The 21888-nt window shown below is 45.5% G+C and overlaps 1 long non-coding RNA gene across 2 annotated transcripts; it reads right to left on the reverse strand.

The window, feature by feature from the left end:
- Nucleotides 1–925: 925 nt before the first annotated feature.
- Nucleotides 926–20931, reverse strand: LOC147584452 (uncharacterized). Of its 2 annotated transcripts, none has more exons than XR_015255455.1 (4): nt 20817–20931; nt 14112–14273; nt 11790–11990; nt 926–1554 (listed from the first exon to the last, which is right to left on the reverse strand). It is a non-coding gene; the product is annotated as an uncharacterized LOC147584452 (long non-coding RNA). The 2 variants fall into 2 exon arrangements; XR_015255456.1 differs by lacking the exon at nt 926–1554 and adding an exon at nt 9042–9099.
- Nucleotides 20932–21888: the final 957 nt, after the last annotated feature.

Below are 21888 nucleotides of genomic sequence, written 5' to 3' on the forward strand. Positions count from 1 at the left end.
CCATACATATATATAATTATTTTTTCTTGTGATGAGAACTTTTAAGATCTACTCTCTGAGCAACTTTCAGATTTGCCATTCAGTATTATTAACTATCGTCACCATGTTGTACATTACACCCTCGGGACTTTATGATGGGAAGTTTGTACCTTTCCACCCCCTTCACCCATTTTGTCCCCTGACCCTGTCCCCTACCGCCCAGTCGGGCAACCACCAGTCTGTTCTCTCTTGATTCCACATATAAATGATATCAAACAGTAGTTTGTCTTTCTCTGTCTGACTTACTTCACTTTGCATACTGTACTTAAGGGCCATCCATGTTCTCACAAACGGCAACAGTGCCTTCTTTCTTTCTGAATAGTATTCCATCCGTGTGTGTGTGTGTGCACCTCCCCTTTCCTTTAGCCACTCATCCATCAGTGGCACCTGGGCTGCTTCCATATCTATCTGTTATATATTCCATATTTATTATAAATAATACCGTAATGAACACTGGGGTGTAGTCATCTTTTTGACTTGGTGATTTGGTACCCACTTCTTCTATGGCTCTACCAGCCTATCTATTAGACAGGGGTCTGATATGCATCCGTGTGGGTCACATTTGAAGTTCATTTTTCCTCTGAGATCAGAATTTATACTGACAAGGCTGCAGGTGTATGGCAGGATTTAGTAAAGAGCCGCATATGTCTGCCTCCGTATCTTCTTAGCACCAAACCATAGGCCTCCAGAGAAATTTGAGAAGGTGTTCCTTCCTTAGTCACATCAGTTAAGAGGGAGCATATTTAACAGAGATAGAAATCTGTCTGTCTCTCCATACCTCACCTGGACATGTGGTATTAAGGCAGCGCCCCCACGGGGTCCCCAGATTAGACCAGGGCAAATTTATATTACACATTTAGAAGATTTGCTCTAGTGTTAGGCTTGGGACGGGTTGCAAAAGCTGCTGGGAGGTGTCCTGAGATCTTAGGAGCACACAGCCATGCATTTGGCTGAGGGCAAGCACCACAGAGAGTGGGAGGGGTGGGGAAAGGGACCTTTGAAAGCTGCTTCTACGTTGGGACTTCTTGAGGAGTGCAGTCGGCCTCATCCTGACTCAGGAGAAGCTGGCTGGGCTTTTGGGTAAGCGTGTAGATCTCCAGATCACTGTCCTACTCCCGCTCTACTGCAAGGGTCCACTCTCACACAGAAAGTGCAGGCCAGAGGGGGAAACAATCGAGCTTTCTGGGCCAAACACCAAGAGACTTGTTTGCACATGCCTGAACATTCATCTCGTCAGAGTCCTCGAAGATCTAAATTCGCAACTGCCCCTTGTTTCCAAAAAATCCTTACAAAAATGCCACCTCAAAGTCAAACAGCCCCTCAGAGATTTCTATTTCAGCTCCGAAATTTCTGATGAGAACAGCAGTTCTGCTACTTATCGGGAAAAGCATGTATCAGACACTTGTAGTAAGAAGAGGAAATGGCTTACCAAATATCAGCGTAAATTCTCCTGATTCCGTTTAATTACACAATACTCGACTTCCTCTTCCTCAGTGAACATGAACAAGCAATTGTCTGAAATTTTAAGTGTACAAAACCAAAGTATTAGTAAATACTAACTAATAAATTCTAAAATTATATATGTGTGCTCTTCATGGGCAAAGACATGGGATTCCGGCTTTCCAGCCCCACCCTGTTCCCTGGAGATTCCAGGAAACCATTTTCCAAGTTCGATTCCTGACTTAACAAAACCACAGGCTGATAGCATTAACTGGTTAGCTTTCCAATCTTTGGCTGCAACCACCCAGGGTAAATTACTCTCTTATTAACACAGGGAGAATAATCATCAAGTAAAAGATCGTCTCTTGTTCTTCACCCATGATTTGTTTCAAATGCATCTATTCAGCCCACATCCAATTATTTTTCACATATGTGAACACTTAGACGTGGGAATACGTCTCTTGTTAGCTGTCATTGTGCACTGCATTTCAATAAAAAAAGATTTAAAAGATCATTAAATAAAAATATTTAAAAGTTTAGAACAAATCCTCCTGTTGTATTCACAACTACTTTTTATCTCTTATCATAAGGTCAAACAATAGTTCTGGCTGTTTTCCCAAACAGACATATTTTATGCGAGGCGTGAGTCACAGCAGCCTGGCTTTCCTGGTTAGGGACAGCCTCCTGGAGTGAAGAATAAAATGGTTCTTAAGTTATTGGTGATGATGGACTGGGAACTAGACATTTATCCAAGTGAAGAAACACAAAATAGGAAAGTGTTGCCTACCAATTTTAAATAAAAAAGAGCTAATGGTCTTAATATGAATGTGTCTACTGAGAAGTATAGAATCGTGGCAGAGCCTAGACACAACAGACATTTGCGAGGAGTTAAATCATGAATGAAATAATTTAAACTCTAGATTAAGATGTGGACTTTGTAAGTGTTTCAGGAAAAAAGAATTACTGTTTTTCCTCCATCTGATGTTTTCTGTGTAGTAAATTTTATGATGGTGATTTCAATAGTGAAGTCCTTTCTTTCCTCAAGTAAAGCAAATACTATTTAACATACGTGGGATGAGACAAAAATGATTGATGTATCGGGTGCCTGGGTGGCTCAGGTGGTTAAGTGTCTGACTTCAGCTCATGTCACGATCTTGAGGTTCATGAGCTCAATCCCTGCGTCAGGCTCCCGTGCTGACAGCTCAGAGCCTGGAGCCTGCTTTGGATTCTGTGTGTCTCTCTCTCTGCTCCTCCCCCACTCATGCTGTCTCTCTCTCAAAAAAAAATAAACATTAAAAAAATTTAAAACAAATGATTGATGTATTTATATCTAGAGCCTTTGCCCTTTGATGCTCCCATCTGGGAGAGCTTCTTTTCTGCCAGACCACTTAGTGGGACTTTTGTATTTTCAAACCAAGACATCAGGTCAAGGAAGACAGAACCAGGAAGGAAAGAGGAAGAAGCAGGAGGAAAAGGAGAAAACTGGGAAGTCTTCATTGATCTGACTCAGCACTGTGCAAAAGAAATATAACATGAGCAACATATGCCACTTAAAATTTTCTACTAGCCATACTAAAAAAGCAAAAGGAGGGGCACCTGGGTGGCTCAGTCAGTTGAGGGTCCCACTTCGGCTCAGGTCATGATCTTGTGGTTTGTGAGTTTGAGCCCCACATTGGACTCGCTGTTGTCAGCGCAGAGCCCGGTTTGGGTCCTATGTCTCCTTCTCTCTGCCCTCCCCCTGCTTGCTCTCTCTCTCTCTCTCAAAAAAAAAAAAATGTATATATACATGTATATATACATATATCCCATATATATATACATATATATGTACATGTATATATATATTATATACATATATTTTAGAAAAAGCAAGAAGAAATAGGTAAAGTTAATTTAATTACATATTTCATTTAACTCAATATATTAAAACATTATCATTTCAACTTGGAATGAATATAAAAAATCAGTCAGTTATTTTAAATTTCCTTTTTAAATTTCATATCAAGCCTTCAAAATACAGTGTGTTTTTTGCACTTAGTGCACATCTCCTTTCAGATCAGCCGCACTTAAAGTGCTTAACAGCCATACGTGGCTAGTGGCCACCATACTCTGGACAGCACAGATCTAGGTAATTAAATACTAAGAGGAAGAGTAGAAATGAAGAAGAAAGGCCACACAGGCTGTGGGGTTAGGTGTTTTGGCAAGGGCAAGAATTTTTTTTCTTTTTCTTTTTTTTAGAGAGCACGAGCAGGGGAGAGGGGCAGAAGGTGGGGGGAGAGAGAAAGAGAGAGAGAATCTTAAGCAGGCTTGACACTCAGTGAGAGGCCCAACAGGGGGCTCAATCCCATAACCCTTGGATCATGACCTGAGCTGAAATCAGGAGTCAGATGCCCGACTGACTGAGCCACCCAGGTGCCCAGGAAGGGTATGAATTTTGAAGAAATCTGTGCTGGAGAAGCTGTGAACTGTCAGGTAAAAATGTAGAGAATTGCTGTGAAGCATGTACTTAGATTCCCTTCAGAATTTTCAAAGAGTAAAGAATAAAAATACTTGAGCTATTTTGAAATTAATTTAGATAGGTGGTCTGTGTTTCTTGAAACTGTGCCACTTGGTCCTGGCTTTATAAAGGTTTCCTAGCCAATCATACATGGAAGGGAGGTAAATGAAAAGATGCAGGTGGTTGAGGGCAGAGGTCAGAGCTATATTATTATCTCCATCTGCACAAAGAAGGCCTGTCCCTTATCTGGCATGCGTCACAACCAACCCAGGAGGGCACAAAAATCAATCTGTTGCAAGAGAGAATATCAATTATAATAGCACATTGTGGTTGTGGAGAAATGGTCTCAAAACCCTCGGGGGAGAGAGGCATGGCCATGTGGTATAGATCCTGACATGTGGTGTAGTGTGGGGTGGTACAGCAGCAGGGGACAGGATAAAGGATGCCTGCCACCAACAGGCCATCCTCGGGGGTTACAGACTAAAAGGGCACCACAATCAGGACATGAACAGGAGAGACTGATGCTCAGGCCTTCACATGCACCTTGAGCCCAAGAGTCATGGTAGCCCAGAACTCTGAACTCATCCTGTGTCAGATGGGAGTAAAAGTCATCCCAAATCAGGGGCGCCTGGGTGGCTCAGTGGGTTAAGCATCCGACTTCCGCTCGGGTCACAATCTCCCGGTTCGTAAGTTCAAGCCCTGTGTTGGGTTCTGTGCTGACAGCTAGGAGCCTGAGGCCTGCTTCAAATTCTGTGTCTCCCTCTCTCTCTGCCCCTTCCTCACTTGCACTGGGTCTCTCTCTCTCTCTCTCTCTCTTTCTCAAAAATAAATAAACATTGAATTTTTTTTTTAAAGTCATCCCAAATCAGCATGTCAGCATCATTCTGATGGCCATCTTGTGAGATCCAGTGAAAGAAATACCATGCTACCCTGGGAGAGTGAACTACTCATCAGACCATCATCCTGGAACTGGGGCCTGTCCACAGGGCCCCAGGATAACCCCACGGATGTGAGTTCTCAAGTTCCTCCCAGCCTATGATTGACTCTGTAGGTGAAAGAGGGACCTAATGGAAGAAATGAGGACCAGAGCACCTATAAAGGGACTGATGGCTCCAGCCCCAGTAATTTCAAGGAAGTTACTCCAAAGCATGGGGCCACCTGAGGCATGAGGTCCAGGACAGACACTCCACCTTGCAGGACTGAAGGCATCTGGGAGGAAGCTCTGCTAGAGTAAGAGAAAATAAAGTCAGTGCAAAGAGAAAAACAGAGTGACCGCTGACAGAGACAGTCCTGCTGACACTGAACCCTTCAAGTTCAAGCACGGTCACTATCAGTCTTAGCAGCCGACAAACTCCCTTTCTGACTTTAGCTGGTTCGTGTGGTGTCTCTCTCACTTACAGTTTAAAACAGCCCTGGTCAGGGGTGCCTGGGGGGGGGGGGGTGGTCCGTCGGTTAAGCATCTGACTCTTGGTTTCAGCTTAGGTCATGATCTCATGTTTCGAGGGCTTGTGGGTTTGAGCCCCCATCAGGCTCCATGCCTGCTTGGGATTCTGTCTCTCTCCTTTCTCTCTGCCCCTCCCTGGTTCTCTCACTCTCAAAATAAATACATAAACTAAACACACACACACATACAGACACACACACAAAACCAAAGAGCCCTGGCCAGGGTGGAGTTTTTCAGTGCTTTCAAGCCCGGAGTTGTGGTTTCCGTCCTCCTGAGAGCCAGTCTCTCTCCTCTACAGGCCCAAACGTGCACCGGAAGGGCTAAGCAAGTGAGGTGGTAGCCAAAGAGCAGCAGAAAGTCACATCCCTCCCTTAAAAGCAGCATGACAGTGGAAGGGTCATCCCCACAGAAGGATGAGACCCTGATTTGACCACGAGGTCTTCTCAAAATGCCTCCGTGAACAGATTTGTGCCACCCTCCACCACCCAGCTTAGAGCACCTCAGTGGCTTCATGGCACAGGTAGACTAATCCTTGTGATCTGGCCTCGGCCCACCTGCTTTTTTATTCCCACGCCACCCACTCCTCACTTCCACTCTGCACCCTTTTAGCCATCTGGATGACTTCTTCCTGTTTCTCTAGCATGCCACGTTTAGTTCTGCCTCGGGGCCTTTGCACTAGCTGTCTCCTCCATCTGGAAGGCTCTTCCCTCTGTCTCCCTTCTTTTGTCCTCAGAACTCGCTTTAAAGGACACAGGTCTTCCCTGACCCTTATCACTCTCTATTCATTTTCATTCCTTTAACAACTGCTGCCATTTGATTTGTTGGTTGGTTGTTATCTGTCCCCTCATTAAATTCGAACTCCTTGCGGGTAGGAATCTTGTCCTGATCACTGCTGTATCCTCAGTATCTAAAAGAATACCTGGCATAGAGTAGATGCTCAGTAAATATTTATCCACTACAGAAACCAAACACACGCAGGCTGTGTGGGTGCCTTCTGGGGAAGGCTGTTCTCTCTGCTCTTTAGCGAAGTCTTGAGCTGACTTATTCATTCGGTGTAAGCAGTCGCTGCTGAGCACTGAGCATGCGCTCTGCATAGGCTGCGTCTGAGGTGAGAAGTGGACATGGCGTGCAGACTGATGGAGAGACAGCCACACAGACGAATACGGGACAGTCTGGAAAATGCTGTGACCCAGCTGGGGAAGCAGAGAAGGCAAGATCTTCTGCTGACCCTCAGGCAGCAAAGTCCGGGGCAGCCACAGAGAAAGATCCTTTGGGATGCGTGTGTTTCCCCCTCTTGCAACATTTCACAGATACTAATGATAACAACAGTTCTCCCCACTCTCCTCTCTCCTGCAAGTATGGGTGCATGTGAGAGGCACCAGTATGAGCAGTTTGTCTCGGAAGAAGGGGAAACTGCAACACAACTACCAGGGAGCACTTTCGATGATCTCTCTATTGGGTTGCAGATCAACAGCCAGTTAGATTATTTATCCCCCGCACGAGGATTTTGCGTCAACCTGAGTACCTGGTTTTGGTGGTGTCTTATAATCTGCTAAATTAGCTCCCTGCCCTCCTATCCTGGCGGTGGACGGGGGTGGTGGGGTGAGGAGTTCTCACATGAAACACAGTGGAGGGAAGCAGGGCCTCCCGCTCAGGAGGACAGCCAGGCAGCAGTGTCCCCACCGGGAGGACAGTCCCTGAGGCCCCAGGTCTTTATCTCACCGACCCAAGGCAGGGCAGTGTTGGGGGAGTCATACCTAAGACCAGCCTCTTCAGACAGCAGCGTGCCAGGCTGCTGTCTCCATGGGTGCTGACTCACCTCTGCCTGCCAGATGCTCACGGAGAATATGGAATTCTGAACACAGGAAGAAACTCTACCTGGAGCAGAGGAGGATCCAGGCCAGGTCCCGAGGTCTCCGCACACCCTGATGTATCAGAAGTTACTCACTCGAGCCTTAGACCTCTTGTCTAAACTTGGCCTAACAAAAGGGTCATGGCTTATTGTCAGAAGGAAGCAACACCCGACTCCTTAGGGCTAAATTATGAATCAATTATAAAAGGGAGAATGGACTTTTCCCTTTTAAAAAGGCTCTGACATCCATTTTCTGCTACACTGAACACATACATGCACACAGGCGGGATGATTCAAACAGACAAGACCTTTGTAAACTTCATGCCCATATCGTTTACAGGCCATTATGCGTAAGGAAATCTAGGAGACAAAGAGACAAGCAAGAGACATGGAGTTGAGCAGCCCTGGAGGTATGCAGGCACTCCCAGCACGAAGGCAGGACTCAGGGAGGGGTCTGTAGTTTCTGCTTCTTTGGCCTTTAGAGGTGATCCCTCAGTCCAAGGGCAGCCGATTCCTCCTTTCTACAGAATTCCCACTGAATCACAACAGCTGAGAAAGATGAAGAATGTTGGAGAAGGAGGCATACTGGAACTCTCTAGACCAATTCCCTCATTTGTAAACAAGGCAAGAGAATTCCAGAAGGGAGCCCTGCCTTGTCCGAGGTCACACAGCAAGTCCATGCTGGAGGCAGGAAGGAGAAGCCGGAGTGCCCGAGTCCCAGCCTGCTGTACTCCCAGGGCACCCATCAAAATACACTGTCTGGGATTATGGGTTATTTTCCACATGTGCCTGTCTTAGCCCCTTAATGAGACTCTAATCTTTGTTGGCTGCTTCCAGCGCTTTATTCTTTGTGAGCCCTGATAGCTCCTTAATTAGAAGCTTCCTTAGAACTCGAGTTTTTAAATGATGCTTGGTTAATAGCTCCCTAACAAGCCCTTCCCAACTTCTCATGAAAATACCTAAGATTGGAAACATTGGAAACAGTAAAAACATCATTCAGTGAGTTAGGATCAATATTCAAACAAATGCCAGGCAATGAACTGGATTAAAAGTGCCACGTCAGGGGGCGCCTGGGTGGCGCAGTCGGTTAAGCGTCCAACTTCAGCTCAGGTCACGATCTCGCGGTCCGCGAGTTGGAGCCCCGCGTCAGGCTCTGGGCTGATGGCTCAGAGCCTGGAGCCTGCTTCCGATTCTGTGTCTCCCTCTCTCTCTGCCCCTCCCCCGTTCATGCCGTGTCTCTCTCTGTCTCAAAAATAAATAAACGTTAAAAAAAAAATTATAAAAAAAAAAGTGCCACGTCAGGACCTCTCATTCCATGAGCCAAGATCCCTAAAACCAGAACCACAGGGCTGACCTGTCCGAAATATCAGGACACCATCCAGAGTGCTGCGTCCATGGGCACCCCTCTCTTCATGTCCTGGGAAATGGGGGTGGAGAAGAATGAGGCTCCACAGCAGCCCAGGACGGGAGTCTTCACAGATATGACACGACAGTCACAGCCTGCAGATGGCACAGCCCCTAGGCAGGCACGCCAGGGCACCGTTCTTTCTTTTTTTTTTTTTTTAATTTTTTTTTTCAACGTTTATTTATTTTTGGGACAGAGAGAGACAGGGCATGAACGGGCGAGGGGCAGAGAGAGAGGGAGACACAGAATTGGAAACAGGCTCCAGGCTCTGAGCCATCAGCCCAGAGCCCGACGCGGGGCTCGAACTCACGGACCGCGAGATCGTGACCTGGCTGAAGTCGGACGCTTAACCGACTGCGCCACCCAGGCGCCCCAGGGCACCGTTCTTTCTACGTTCTCCATGTCTCCACTGCGTCAGAGAGCTATCCAGCGGGGCAGGAGAAGAAATATTTCAGTTAACAGATATTCAGTAAATGCTACCTGATGGTCACTAGGAGCAAGACCGGGAAGTTGCACCACAATCTATGACTCAACTCCTGGAAAGGACTTTTGACAGACACCACCCCCAATGACGGGGGCAGCAATAAGCCTAAGCCCCCACGACCTCTCTTATGGAAAGTAATGGATCAAGATAGACTTCTCACTGCGGAGAAAGGCTGGAGGGGGAGAAGCAACAACATGAAAATAACATCTGAGGAAAAAGCACTCATGTTTGCAATTTAGAGGTTTTTAATGCAATACCAGACAAAAACCTACCTCCCAACCCTGCATTAGGGGTGCAGGAAGCAGAGCTGAGACCATAGAACCATGAACAAGTAACATGGAGGACAAGCATGGAAATAGAAGAGAATGCAGAGAAGACAGGCAAAGTGATGGAAATAAAAAGGAAGAGGGGTGCCTGAGTGGCTCAGCTGGTTGAGCGTCCAACTCTTGATTTTGGCTCAGGTCATGATCCCAGAGTTTGAGAGTTTGAGCCCTGAGTAGGGCTCCAGGCAGACAGAATGGGGAGCCTGCTTGAGATTCTCTCTCTCCCTCTCTCTCTCTGCCCCTACTCACTTTGTGCTCTCTCTCAGGAAAGGAAGGAAGGAAAGGAAGGAAAGGAAGGAAAGAAAGAAAGAAAGAAAGAAAGAAAGAAAGAAAGAAAGAAAGAAAGGAAAGGAAAGGAAAGGAAAGGAAAGGAAAGGAAAGGAAAGGAAAGGAAAGGAAAGGAAAGGAAAGGAAAAGAAAGGAAAGGAAAGAAGAGGAGAGGTTGTGTCCTCCTTGACTATCTCACCAAATTCAAGAATTATAGAACATCTTAAGGAAGAAACTTGTACAACCAGAACCAAAGCAATGATGAAAGAATTAAAGACAACTTTATTTAGTAAGCAATTTGAAGGGGCTCATCACATTCTAAGGAAAAATAAACCGAAAGAGGGCTGTGCAGAAAAGAGTTAATAAAGCAGACTGAAGCCGTTGCCCTTAGGAAGCCATGCTGGCTGGTATCTGGGAACTTGGCTGGTAACTAGTTCCCTACACTGACAGAAAACTTCGCCTAACTGTAAAGAGTGGCTCACAGTGCCTGAACTGTTTTTACAAATGCTAGGGTATACGCTGACACCTGCTTTCCTTCTGGGAGTCTGGAATTTTGGTCCACGCTAGCCGGAGGGCCTATATGATCAGACGCCAATAAAAAAGTTGAGAATGGAGTCTCTAATGGGCTTCCCTGGGCAGACACATCACACATATGTTGTTCCGTTTTCCTTGCCAGGGGAAGAGTGAGCTCTCTGTGACCCCTAAGAGAAGGGAGAGAGGAAAAAGAAGCCTATATTCCGCCAGACTTGCTTGTGCCTTTGCCCTTATATGCTAGCTGCATATTCCTATGACTTTGCTATAATATATCTTAGCCACAAGGATACTTCATGCGGAGTTCTGGGAGTCATTTTGGTGAATTTCCAAACCTAGTGATGGATGGCCTTCAGGACCCATCACACAGGGGCTTCATTTAAAATACATTCTAGCAAAATATTTGAATATCAAGAATAATTTACTTTTACATTATAGGCATCAAGGAAGAAAAAACAACTTCTTATAAAGAACATAAAATATTGATTGGCCTCAGACTTCTTTTACCACTCTCTGTGGAGCAGCCTTCAGAGGGTTCTGGAGGGAAAAAGTGGGGACCCCATCATTTTGCAGTCTTTGGAGCAAGGGCAATAGACATTCCTGGACACGTAAGCATGCAAAACAGACTTAGTCTGGTGGCTGAGATCATGAACTCCAAGAATGTGAGAATGGGGAGTTGTGGATATGCACTTCTTTTCTGGAGATCCCAAACTCAAAATCCAGTTGGGTTGCTTTGGTGGAGAGTTCTGCCACTTTACCTCATCTCTTCACTTATTTTCCTCAGCTGTTTTTCAGCTTGTGCAGTTTTGCTGAGGCTAAGAATCTTCTGCCATGGTTGATGGCCACGGAAACTATCAGGTAGTATACTTCTATTCTTAATGATTGCTGAACTTGATGGCCAGGAATAGGCCTCAATTTATGAGACTTACTGTACTGAGGATTGTTGTGCTGGGGAGGAAACCGAGCCACATGGGCACTCCAGAGGAAAGAAGGAGGGGATCGGTGAGTGATGTCTGTCTTGGGGAATCCAATGGAATATGGCAGTAAATGTGTCATTCATTTGTTATCTCTGATCATATACTCAGGATACTGCGATTTAAAAAAATTAATAAACCGAAAAATCTTAATTTTGTCCATGAAAGAATAGTTGGTCTCACAGTGTAAGAAAAAAGAGCATTTACATTTCAAGAAGCTAGAGCAATAGTTTTGGGGAAAAAATTCTCCCATTAAATGATTTGGGTCATTTTGTGTGTGTGTGTGTGTGTGTGTGTGTGTGTGTGCACATGCGCGTGCATCTGCATGTTTTAACATATTTGGAAAGTTAATAAACCACTCAGATACAATGATTATCTGTCATCAAACCCTTCTTAAAACAGTTTTTGATTTGGACCTCGGTTTCCTGGTTAACTATGCTTTCAAAAGCAATTATGTAGTAGATCTCAACTGTATAAAAGTAACTCGTATGACAAACTCATTGCAAACTGACCGAAGTGTTAATCAGAGTTACCTCTGGAGGGTGGACTTCCGAAGGATTTTTAATTTTCTTCTCGTCTTTATCCTGGCTAATTCTCTCTGCTTCTGCTTGCCATGAGACCCATTCTCCACGTCTCTCGACCTTGGCCTGTGAACTTGGATCTGTAACCTCTATAGGACACAGTGCCCAGGCTCTCTGCTCTGGCTTCTGGTTGGGTTTTGCCAATGAGCATGTCTGGAATATATTAAAGGAAGGAAAAAAAGAGAGGCCAAGGAAATGTAACATTGGAGTAACATTGGCATTCAGTGGTATTTCTCAACAGTATGGTAGATCACTCATGTAGATATTTTACTGCTTCTTCCTGTCTTTTGGATACCTTTCCCCATGTATATAAGTAAATGAGGCCATCTAAAGGTTTTGCAAGTTGGAATCCACCCCATACTTGTTGACCTATAAGATTTCTATTCCTTTCCATGGAGAAGAAATTGAGAAGGCATGGAGGCATCTGGATTGAGGACTTGAGGCTGGGATCAGGATGGCACTCCTTGCTTCTGAGCTCTGTGGCAGAATATAGATGATATCTTAACTCTGAACATGTAGAAACTGGGTGCAGTTCTATGCTAAAAAGTGCTTCAAGTCATAAAATGTTAGCTTTATAATGATTATGAAGAAAATTAAGCAACACTTTCTGATATTTAAAGAAAATACATATGAATTCCATTCATAAGGTAAGAAATGGTGATATCTTCCTTAGGAGTTTGACAAATCACACCAAAAAAATAAACACATAAACATTTCTTTCTCCTGTAGTTGTGTGATAAGATAAAATAACATAACTGTGTCAGTCTACATCTCCGTTTCAGGATCGATGTGTTATTGGGTTGTGTTTTCCTGGGTAATTAGCTGGTACGGTTTCATTTCACTCTCTTCTATCACTGAGTCACCCACTCTGACATCTCAGTGCTTTAGTTCATGTTGTAGCAAGTTTAATTTTAAGCAACAGGATAAAATCCACATTCAACATGAATGTTTATGTCATATTGCTGAGGAGACAGAAGGAAGTTTAAAAAAAAAAAAGTAAAGGAAGCAGGCACAAAGAAAAAGATCAATAAATCAGCTGCATAATATTTTCAAGCCTCTAACGAAAATGCAAAAACATCCTAAGGTAAACCGAATTGAATTTTATCTTAGGATAAAACTGACTAAAAGCAAGACAAACTGAGATACCTATTTGCAATCCAGAAAGCAGAGGATTAATATCCTTAATCTAATAAGTTTCTGCAAGTCAATCTAAAAATGAATCACACACACAGTAGAAAACTAGGTAAGGAGCATAAGCAGTAAATTTACAAAAGAATAAATTAAAATTGACAATGAATAAATAAGAAAGTTCATTGCTTGATCACTAAAAAAATAACTTAAAAGTTTAAAAGTTAGATATAAATTTTTTAAAATGCTGGGGCGCCTGGGTGGCTCTTGGTTTTAGCTCAGGTTATGATCTCATGGTTCATGAGTTTGAGCCCCGTGTTGGGCTCCATGCTGACAGCAGAGAGCCTGCCTGGGATTTCTCTCTCCCTCTTTCTCTGCCCCTTCCTGGCTTGCTTTCCTCTCCTCTCTCAAAAATTAATTAATTAATTAAACAAACAAACATTAAAAAAAATAATAAAATAAAAATGCTTGCCAGTTTGATAGAAGATTATAATACCGAATGTTGCAGGTATAATTTTTCTTAAAGGTGATTTGCCAATCTTTCAAAACTCTTTCAGGTGTGTGTGTCCATTCACGCAGAATTCCACTACCATCAAATCACGGGACATGGGCTTAAAAAATCTGTACTGAGTGATCATCTCAGGATCACAATGGCAAAATCGGGAACAATCCAAAACCAGGGAAGTGGCTACAAAGGTTAAGATAAGTCTGTGCAGCGGGATATAGGCAACTGTAAAACCCATGTGTAGAGGGCTATCAAAAGAATGAGAAATTAGTCCCAATTTGTTGTTCAGTGAAAAACTGGACACACATTAGTCTGTATCCCACACAGATGTGTATCGTGAGGTGGTTTGGAGCTGTGGAATCCGCAGAGCCCAGCCTGCTACTGAATCCTGGCCCCACCATCGCCTTGGGAAGTCCTGGGCAGATTTCCTGCCCCTTCTAAACTGCAGCGCCTTCATTTGTAAAAATGGTGGTAATAAAAGTGTTGACGTAACAGGGCTGTACTATATGAAGCCTGAGAGCATCCAGGCAAAGTACTTAGAACGATGCCTAAATCAGAAGCATATAATTAGGTCATTAATGTCTTTAAAAACAATGCTGAAAAACATTCACGGAAAATAGACTGGCAGAACACATACTAACCCTTGGTAGTGGGACTGTCACGAGTTTTCGCTTCTTTTTACTCTTCTGGGTTTTGTGCATCAAATGCAGATTACATTTATAATGTTAAAACACACATAAAATAAATACGGCTTTTTCAAGAGGTTACCAGGAGTCTTGAGGAAACAGCTGAAAGCCATCTTTCTAGGAAGAAAAGAAAGAAGAAATGGTCAGATGAGGGGGAACCACCCCCACACTCTAGGAAAGCAGATCCCAGCCTCTGGGGCCACTCCCCAGCCTGCCAGGCAGCAGGCCCGGGGTCACCGCTGCGGCCGCTCTGGGGGCAGGCTGCACACTGGCCCATTGTGTTCCATGGCGGCACCGCGGTCAATGAGAAGCAGATGGCCCAGACGCCCTCGCACGCTGTGCTTCCCCTCCTCACACACCTCCGAGGCGGGCCGGCTTTGAGCCCCCCCCCCCCCCCCCCCCCCCCCGCAAGGCAATCTGCTTTTCATTTTATAGGCAGAGAAAAGCTGCAGAGGAAGGAGGGCGGGAGGCCATAGTTTTGAAAGTGTCAGGGGAGTTGATGTAACAATGATTCAATTCTCTCCTATTCTGAAAGGCAAGGCCGTCCAACCTCCCTGGGTGCCTGCCTTAGCTGAGCTGTAAACTCAAAGCCCATCTTGCACTGCCTCAGGCGGAAGCAAGTCGACCCCTGAACCCATGGTCTGGACCCCGCGGCTCTAGGCTCTTAGGACCAGCAAGGGAAGAATTCAAACTGGGGCTTCTTCAGTTTGCATTGTGTACAGGAGCTAGGAAGGTGGAGGGGCCGGTGGGTAGCAGGCCTTGCACCCTGCAGTGAAGGGAATCATTATAAGCAATGGCAACAAACAGGTAGCCATCCTGCACGTGGGGCTCTTCCTTCCCCTTGCCTTGAGGCACCATGCTTTCCTGGGTAGGGGCATGGGCTCTGGAACCAGCTGTCCTGTCCAGGATTTCATCCCAGCTCTCTGCTTACTTGCCGCATTACGTTAGGCCAGCTACCTAAACGCCATGAGCCTCTATTTCCTCATCAGACAGATGGGCATGAGACTTCTGTTACCACATAGGAAATATCATGCAGGAGATAAACCATAGCAGGTGTCTACAGAGTAATTGGCACACAGTAAGTGTTTGTTAACGACTGGCTATCATTGTTATAATTGCCAGATTCTCGCTGTTTTATTTCCCTCCTCTTTACACCACAGCATAACTGACACCACGGCATGTTCTTGTGCCTTATTTCTTCCCATAGCAGCAACTATTTTCAGTCTTTACTTGAGGCTGGTCCCTGCCTGTGTGCCCCACATGGATCTCCACCTGCAGTCACCAATGATTTATGCTGTCTTTGGGAGGAGTCCGGATTGTTGTATATGATCACTGTGTGACAGTCCAATAAGGCCCTGTGTTTCCCCCCATCAGGCAGTTGTGTAGCAGGGACAACACTCTTGAGAGCCAGATGGAGGCTTGTAGATAGTCCCAGTAGAGAGGCATCCCCTGAAGCCCTAAGATATGAGGGAGCAGGAGAAGAAAGCCCTTAGTGGAGGGTTGCAAAGGCAGGTCTATGAAGAAAAGGGGGAAACAGTCCTCAGAGGAAGGGAAGCAAACAAGGAGCATTTGACAAGACGTCAGAGAAGGGACAGACCTTCAAAATGCTCAGGAAAGAGAAACAGTTCAGTGGCAGAAAAGAGAGATCTAAGAGAGAGACATAGTCAACACGCAAGTCTGTAAACACAAGAATCATAAAGTCGTCAACATGATGGACAAATTACAGGTGTAGGAAAAGAAAAGAGCCAGGATCTGTGTAGACTGCACGGTAATTGAGATTTTCAGAAAGTGGGGACAGGGAAACTGCATCAAGCACATCCAAATCAGGAGAGGGTGCACCTGCCTGGCTGCTTTCCCCAAATGTGCTAATTACACGTATTTGTTCTCAAACAAAAATAGCTTATTTGTCATAATGGCCACGGTCCCAGGGTGTGAGAAAGCATCTTCTCAGTGAGCAGGTGGGTAGTCCTGCTTGAATGACAGAAAGAAAATACAAGACGACACAGCAACACCATCACTTTTCATGAAGGTTTTTGGATTGGGTCCTACAGCTATATCTCACAGAAGAAAATGGATCAGGCTAAGGTGAGAAGTTCCATAGACAACAACCTTAATGTCCATCAATAGATGAATGGATAAGGAAAATGTGCTATAGTCAGATACAATGAAACATTATTCAGCCATAAAAAACAGTGAAATCTTGCCACGTGCAACATGGATAAAACCTGAGGGCAATACACTAAGTGAAATAAGACAGAGAAAGGCAAATACTGTATGATTGCTCTTACACGTGAAATCTTAACAGAAACAAAAAACAAAACCAAGTTCATAGATACACAAAATAGACTGGTGGTTGCCAGAGACAGGGGGCCTACGGGGTAAACAAAATGGGTGAAGCACATTAAAAGCCATAAACTCCCGGGGCTCCTGAGTGGCTCTCTCAGTTAAGCCTCTGACTTCAGCTCAGGTCATGATCTCACAGTTCGTGGGTTCAAGCCCCGTGTCAAGCTCTATGCTGACAGCTCAGAGCCTGGAACCTGCTTTGGATTCTGTCTCCCTCTCTTCTGCCCCTCCCCTGTTCATACTCTGTCTCTGTCTCTCTCAAAAATAAATAAACATTTAAAAAATCTATCAACTCCCAGTTATAAAATAAATAAGTCATGGGGATGTCATATACAGCATGCCAACTACAGTTAATAATACCACACTGCATATTTGAAAGTTGCTAAGAGAATAGATCTTAAAATTTCTCATCACGAGAAAAAAATTGATAACCATGTATGGTGACACATGTGGTCATAAAATTATGCAAGTATTGAATCATTATGTTGTAATGAAACTAATATTGTGGGTTAATTAGGCTTCAATTAAAAGAGAGAGAAGGTGGCAGCAAGATTAACATTGATACTGTCCTTTGTATCAGCCAGGGATAGGCTAGGTTATGCTGCAGTAACAAACAACCCCAAATCTCAGGATCTTTAAACAACAAAGGTTTATTTTTTGTTTATGCCGCAGTCCAAGGTGGGTTGGCTGGGGCTTTGCTCTGCAGACCCTCACCTAGGGACCCAGGCTAAAGGAGCAGCCACTGTCTCAAATCTTATCGGTCACTGTGGCAGAGGAAAAAAGAGCGACACAAAACATACACACTGGCTCTGAAAACTCCCACTCAGAATTATAGACGTCACACCTGCTCACATTCCATTGGCCAAAGTAAGCAGTCCTACCATGTGCTGCTCAGAAGGAGAGGAAAGGGTATATGTGTGGACAGCCCTAACAACTACACCAACCACCCATTCCACAACGTACCCACCTGTTGTCACTTGGCTGTCCTCTCCCTCAGCACACACCCTTCTCAATGACAGTCAGCCATCTTTGCCCAGCAGGTCACCACAATGTTTCAGTCACATTTTGGAGGAGAGGATTGGTAACAGAGCTTCCACCTTGAATCCATAATCATAAAGAAAGGGAAAACACAGAGCAGAACCTCTGAGAGGACCTAGCCAACAACTCCTCGCTTATAGGTAGAGGAAACGGGGAGTCAAAAGAGAAACCAAACCACGTGTGGTAGGCAGAATTTGAAGATGGCTCCCAGCCACCCACTCCTTGGTGTACATCCTGCCTGATCTCCTCCCCTTCAGCATGAGTGGGATCTATAAATATGATATCACTCCAATGATTACGTTACTTTACATGGCAAAAAGGGGTTCTACAGATGTAATTAAGATCCCTGGAGTCAACCGAAAGGGAGGTTATCCTGGGTGAAGCTGATTTAATCTGGAGTGCCCTTAAAAGAGACAAAGTGACAGTAGGCTCTCTCCTGTTGGTCTGGAAGAAAGCAAACAGCCATGTTGTGAATGACCTATGGAGGGGGCCACCTGGCTGGAATCTGAGGGCAGCCCCTAGATCAGCAAGGAAGTGGGGACCTCAACCCTACAAGTGCAGGACTCGAATTGTGTCAACACCCTGAATAAACTTGGAAGAGGATCCTGAGCTCCAAATGAGAACACAGCCTCAGCCAACACCTTGATTTTAGCCTGATGAGACCATGAGCTGAGAACTCTACTTAACCTATGTCCCAACTACTGACTCAGAAAACTGTGCAATTAAAACAAAACAAAACAAAACAAAACAAAACAAAACAAAACAAAACAAAACGTGTTGTTTCAGCCACTGATTTTGAAGTAATTGTTATGCACCAACAGAAAACTAATACACCATGACAGAGGTATGCTGTGCGACTTCCTGCCCCCATTGTGTCTCGGCCCCAATCTATGACCAGGCATGTTTTGCAGCTGGGGAGGCCACCCTTGAAGCTGGCAAGAAAATGAGCTCAAATGAACACCTACTGTTTGTTATCTCTATTCTTGCATTCTTTGCTCCATTCAAGCTAATCTGCCCACGAATAATGGGAATCTTTCAAAAATACAGCTTTTGCCCTTCCCTGCTCAAAACCTACAGCACCTCCATTCTTTTTGCTTGGGACATCAATTCTGAGCTTCTAATCTCAGTGTTCAAGGCCTTCCAGCCCTTTTCTCTCCCTCTCACTGAACACAACTTCTCTATTCCAGGTCTGATGGAATCCGCATGGCCCTTCCCGCCTGCCAGGATTGCTCCCTCCTGTGTTCCACTCCTGTCTACTCCCAGGAGCACTTCCCCTGCCCCTTGCTCCTTAGTCCCCATTCACTTGATGGAGCTTTAACATACCACCCCCCCCCCCCAGATAAAATAACAGTGACTCCCTCCCTCTGTACTCCCTCACTCTCTGTTCTATCACACCTGGTACAACTGTTAAGCATCCCTGCAGTTGATTACAACCAATAATACACCTCCACGAATATCGCATCATTTAAACCTCTTCCTGCCAAGATTTCAAGCTCTCTAAGGGCAACAGCCATGGTTACTCCAGGTGCTACATCCAGAATCAGAAAAGGCATTTGTAGTCATAATACCCCCTACACTGGACACACAGGTAAAGAGATGAACCAATCGTGTGATTTCCATACAATGGAATACTGCTCAGCTAAAGCAAGGATAAGTTACTAATAACATGCTATCATATGGATGAATCTCAAAGACATTATGCTGACCATAAGACAGGAAAGTAAACATACTGTATGATTTATGTGTGTAAAAATCTAGAAAATGCAAAACTCATCTGTACTGACAGAAAGTAGATATGCAGCTGCCTGGGGCTAGGGGTCAGGGGGATGACTGCCAAGGGGCACAAAGAACCATGTGGGGTGATGGAAATGTTCTGTATTTTGATTGTGGTGCTGGCTACAGGGAAATATACATTTGTCAAAAGTCATCCAATTTTATTTTATTTTTTTAATTTTTTTTCAACGTTTATTTATTTTTGGGACAGAGAGAGACAGAGCATGAACGGGCGAGGGGCAGAGAGAGAGGGAGACACAGAATCGGAAACAGGCTCCAGGCTCTAAGCCATCAGCCCAGAGCCCGACGCGGGGCTCGAACTCACGGACCGCGAGATCGTGACCTGGCTGAAGTCGGACGCTTAACCGACTGCGCCACCCAGGCGCCCCCATCCAATTTTATTTTTAAAATGGGTGCATTTTGGGGGGCGCCTGGGTGACTCAGTTGGTTGAGCCTCTGACTTCGGCTTTGGTCATGATCTCATGGTTTGTGAATTTGAGCCCCGCATCAGGCTCACTGCTGTCAGCGCAGATCCTCTGTCCTCCTCTCTCTCTGTCCCTCTCCTGCTCACGCTCTCTATCTCAAAAATCAATAAAACATTTAAAAGATAAATAAAATGGATGCATTTTATGATATGTAAGTCATGCCTCAAGACTGACTTAAAAAGAAAAAATCTTTGTATATTCGTAATCAACTAAGACTTTGTTGGCAACGTCATAGGCCATACCATTCTGAAATGGAGACGTGCACATGCTTTGTAAAGGGTGAGCCCGGGAAAATGCCTGCGGACTCATGTTGGAGGCAGCCAGCCCCTAGAACGCTGATAGTGCCATCTCTCCCAGACAGATGAGCTCCTAGGCTGAGACCAAAATGTGGCTTATGAGGTGAACTAACCGACTTAAAACAGTGTCCGCTCAGCAACAAAAGCCCAGAAAAAGGAGAGAGAGGAAAACAAAGAGGGGCCAGGTGTTCTGAAAGAGAAGCCTGGATTTGGAGGTTCAAAGATGGTCTGGCCACCCCCAAGCTTACCCCATGCCATGCAGCGGGTAAGCCATGCAGCGGGTAAGCCATGCAGAGGCCTCACCATGGCTCAGAGGGAAGAGCTTTCAGGACATACCATGTTGCTCTGAATCCACACGTCCTGGCCACCAGCCTGATTACAGACAGAACAGGGGGCATGGGGTTTCCCACCAATGAAAGGCATCCTCACCAGGATCAAGGGTCAGAGGGCCATTGCCCAGGTCCTGCAGCCTGGTGCGGCCTGTGGCTAGCCAGCCACTACCCCACTTCCCACTGTCACTCAGGATACTGCCCACGAGATGAGGTTCAGCAAAGGCAGTGGCTGGAAAGCAAGGAGACGGCAGCAGGGTTCTAGACATGGAGAGAACCAGGTAAAAAGAAAACATCCCCATCTTTGGAAGCAAAGAGGTCACACCTGAGCAACTAGCACCCCTAACTGTAGAGAGGCAGAAACCAAGTCCTGGGGTTAAAACAGAGAGCGCTTACACATGGGCTGGTGGCTTGTGAGAAGTGGAGAGTCTCAGGAGGTTGTGGGCACCGGGAAGAGGAAGAAGGCCGTGAGCTGAGCAGTGGTTAGTGGCAGCAGCAGAGACTAAAAGAGGAAGAGTGGGTGCTGATGAGGAAAGACAAGTGCAAAGCAGCTTTAGGGTCTAGTAGGATCACGGGGCCTGTTTATACAAATGGCTATCAGATGGCCCCTCTACCTGACCAAACTCCAAATGCTCCTCTTCTCCCCCTGAACACGATCAACAGCACCACCTTGTATCCGGGCCCCCAACCCCACACTCATCGGCGTGGCCCTGACCCACTTAACCCAGCAGTCTGGACTCTGCCTACCCCTCCCTGGGGAGACTGCTAGAATCACCTCCGGCCACCCCACTTGCTGAATTGCGCCAATAGGTGCTTAGTCACAGACAAGAGAACCAACACATATTAAGTATTTCTTATCCTAGACATTTTAATTACAATTCTCATAACAACCCTGGGAGGAAGGAAGTCCTAGGTCCACTTTGCTGACGAAGAACCTGGGGCCCAGAGGGTTTGGCTAATTTGCCCAAATCTAAACAGCTGGTGAGGGCCCCCTGCCATGATTCAAACCTCTTCCCTCTCCTCTCTCCTGATCTAAGGCAGACGCAAACACAATTCCATTCAATGCATTTCCCTGATTGAAATCCTTCAGTGACTCCCCATTGCCTACAGCTGGTGTTTCTAAAAGTATTTTCCGTGGTTATAGACTATTTTCTCCAAAACCCATTTACACAGAACACTAACCTATCACACAGATGGGAGCAGGTGTAAGGGGGGTGAGGCCCGCATGCCCGGTCTGCTTTCCCAGTGACCTCTCCACTCCAAGCCTCAATCTCCTGTCAGTCTGTTAAAGACGAAACTCTTTGATTGGATCCCTGGCCTCTTCCTGAACTTCCTATTTTAATGAATGGTCAGACCATCCATGCAGGAACCTGAGTGCCACTCTTCTTTCCATCTTCTCGTTCCCTCACCTTCCATACGTGATCAGAAAGCCCACTTGGTTGGCCTTCCACATCTCCCTCGAACTAGC

Source organism: Puma concolor, chromosome A1 (genome assembly GCF_028749965.1).
Source record: "Puma concolor isolate L17-30 chromosome A1, mPumCon1.1.hap2, whole genome shotgun sequence".
NCBI classification, from domain to species: domain Eukaryota; kingdom Metazoa; phylum Chordata; class Mammalia; order Carnivora; family Felidae; genus Puma; species Puma concolor.